This window comes from Octodon degus, unplaced genomic scaffold, assembly GCF_000260255.1.
Source record: "Octodon degus isolate 3935 unplaced genomic scaffold, OctDeg1.0 scaffold00213, whole genome shotgun sequence".
Taxonomy (NCBI): Eukaryota; Metazoa; Chordata; class Mammalia; order Rodentia; family Octodontidae; genus Octodon; species Octodon degus.
This window is the reverse complement of record NW_004524789.1, coordinates 3,556,673-3,559,759: the sequence shown is the minus strand read 5'-3', so window position 1 is coordinate 3,559,759 and position 3,087 is coordinate 3,556,673. Positions and strand designations below refer to the sequence as shown.

Below are 3,087 nucleotides of genomic sequence, written 5' to 3'. Positions count from 1 at the left end.
AGTGGAAGTGATGATGTGCTAGAAAGCAACAAATGTGGATCACTGACCCAAAGGATTGTGTACCTGATGCAAATGCAGATTGCATATTGTTATATATATAGTACGTTGTGTTTTTGTTTCCCCCATTCAGTCAGTTATTTTCAGTGGTGACTATATGTTGCTAGAAGTTGTCTTGTATGGTCTTTCTCTTTGTTGTGTACTATTTTTTATAGTCTTAAGTTATAATGGAAAAAACAAAAAACAAAAAATAGGAACCAAACATAAAAGGTCTAGTAAAGCCAAAAATTAATTTCATATTGATTTTAGAGTGATCTAGCTGAGTTTTTACACTGAAAGCAAAGATTATAGCAATTGTAGTCCATGGTATTTATTTTCAGTCAAACCAAAGTTACATATAATTCTGCCTCTGCTTATACGGGATATTAACACTGACAATACACTCCCTTCAAAGACTTGCGCAGGCCAAATTGTTGGAATGCTGGTTTTCTTGACAACTCCAGACCCCAAAACTATGATAACGCGTTATGATGTAGTCAGAGATAGCGTAGTCAGATGTTTGCTTAAAGCCTAGGGACTTTACGTGTTGCTTCCCACGTGCTGTGCCAAGCCTTGATAGTACTTTTTCCCCCAACCAAGGGACCTCATAACCTGATTATGGTTATTGCTTTACAAACAGTTTTGACAGAAGGTGGCTGCTAGAGCTTAACATACGTCCCGGTTCCAGGCGATGGGACTGGTTCTTGCAAACTAAGCTCATAGTTTATTCTTTGCTGAAGTCAGCAAATAGAGTTAGCGAGATACCCAGTCATCTATCACACCAAATAAAAGGACAGAACGGCTTTCAAAAGGGTTTTCCCACTTACCCAAAAGGCTTTCTGAAAGCTTCTACCTCTGCTTAAAAAAAAAAAAAAAGAAAAAAAAAGAAAAAAAAAAGAAAAAAACAAAAAAATTAGAACAATTATGGCAGATTGCATGGAACGTGAGAACGTCACAGTAACTGCTACTTTTCATTATGTTTGTCTTTGGGTCATTATCAACGAACTGGAAGTTTACGCTATGGCATCAAAGAAAGCTTGGTATTGTGAAGGATGGTTTTCGGTCATCTGGGATCCTCCCGTGAGGATTCTCTGAAAGGGAGAATGGGTCTTTCGGGTGCATTTTCAAAGGCTTTGATGGACTAGAAGTAACTGTGAGAGGCGTACCATCATCAGGAGGGTGGCCTAAGACTACAGTGCGAAAGTATGCATACCTCAGTTACAAAACTTTTGAAAGGAAGTCTCAGCCACAGAATGCATATACCTGTAGAGTTTTGCATGGGTTTTATATGAATACAATTAAAAAAAAATAGCTGCTTGCACATTATACCAGAAAAACCTCCAAAACTGCAATTGCTTTGAAAATAGATTTTAGGTTTTTTGGAGTTTTCTGAAATGCTTGGTCTGTATTTTGATAATTGTGCATATTATGTAAAAATGTTGGTGGACCCATAAATGACCAGACTTTTTCTAAGAAAAATGTTGCTTTAATGCATTTCATGAATTTTTACTCTTATATCATTGCTTGCTAGTAATAGCAAATCTGCTTTTCTGCATCTGCTTTGCGTAGCTATTGTAAGGCTTTGAACTAATGTATGTATTTATTGCTTGAACTTCTGTGCATACCTTATAAAGCATAATGTCTGACAATTTAAATGGCTCATGTATTCTTCTCTCATAAGCTGATTATGGGAACTATGATCTTTTGTATACAGCAAATTTTAACTGTAGCACAAACATCTGTTTATGTATTGGTGGAATATACCTGTTTTATTTATCTTTTTTGAGGTAAACTAATTTTTGATACTTTTCATTACTGTGTACTATGTTCATACTTTGAATTCTCTGACGTTAGAAGTCATGGTTGAGAATTGTAACAGCTGTTATTTGTTCTGTATTCATGGCTTTCACTGCTGAATAAAATAAAGGACCAAACCTAGGATTTGAAAGAAAACTGTCTACCTCTAACACCAGGGAGTTATCACATTTTATTTTGCATAGTTTTAGTCTCCAATGACACAATTGCTTAAACCTAGTGGGCTTAAGGCTTCTATTCTATGTGGTTGAATTCATGGTACAGTTGTACTGTTTGAAAATCAATTAAAATTTTATGTGAATGTTACAAGTATTTGGTAGAATGACCACTAGCTGGGTTTTCTTTAAATAACTCAGATATGGGGAAAATGTCATCAGCATTCTGTGTCTACGGCTGCTTAACTTCATAAGAATGCATTTCTTTGTGATTAGGGAATCGAAGAACAGTCAGCTAGGAATAGAGCTACAGAAGTACACTTAAAATAAACCATCCTGGACTTTAATGTCCCTGGGTAGATTCAGTCACAGAAAAATCCAATAGACCATTTTGTGAAGTTTTCAAATTGGGCATTTACATTTTTGAGAATTTGCGAGACTTCACCTTACACCCGCCGATACTGACACATATTTGGGCAATAGTTCTATTAACGCCATTAAGCTATTGAAAAGAACATAGCTTATCTTGCTGTTTCACTAGTTTAGGTTGCAATGAAAGGGAATTTTTGTCCATGAACACTTGGCGAGTCTTACTTAGTGAAAAAAAGGAGGATGTACATTTTACTATAGAATAATGTATGAACAGTGTGTCACTACTGCTGGATGTAAAAATGTATATGAAACCATTTCATTCACTTGGTTACATTTCTGAAGTATAAATAAAAAAGTCTAATTCTTTTTGACCCATTTATAACCACTAGGATTTTATTCTTTTGGAGAGGTCATTCTTTCGCAGCAGAACCAAGCTATAAATTTGTGTACACAAAATGTCCCACACTTCGTTTAAAATCATTTCCTTAGAAATCGGGGGTTTGTAAAACCGACCATGATCAATAAAGACAGAGGCAGCTTGTCAAATACATGGCATTAAGCACCACCCTCAGGCTCAGTGTTTGCCTTCTTATGAAATCATCCATGTTTTCTTATTTTTTTATCCAGTAAAATTTGACATCATAAATCTTAAATCTTCAAAAGTGACAATGTTAAACAGAATTATTCTTTTCCTATGTTATTTTTACTT

At 35.3% G+C, this 3,087-nt stretch overlaps 1 protein-coding gene across 2 annotated transcripts in view; it reads left to right on the top strand.

Moving 5' to 3' along the window:
* Foxp2 (forkhead box P2) overlaps positions 1-2,750 on the top strand; it is a 271,499-nt gene extending 268,749 nt beyond the window's left edge. For both annotated transcript variants that reach the window (XM_004644865.3, XM_023705056.1), the window contains exon 17: positions 1-2,750. This exon is cut by the window's left edge and continues 1,329 nt beyond it. The gene's annotated coding sequence lies outside the window, so the exon portion shown is untranslated.
* The last annotated feature ends 337 nt before the right edge of the window (positions 2,751-3,087 follow it).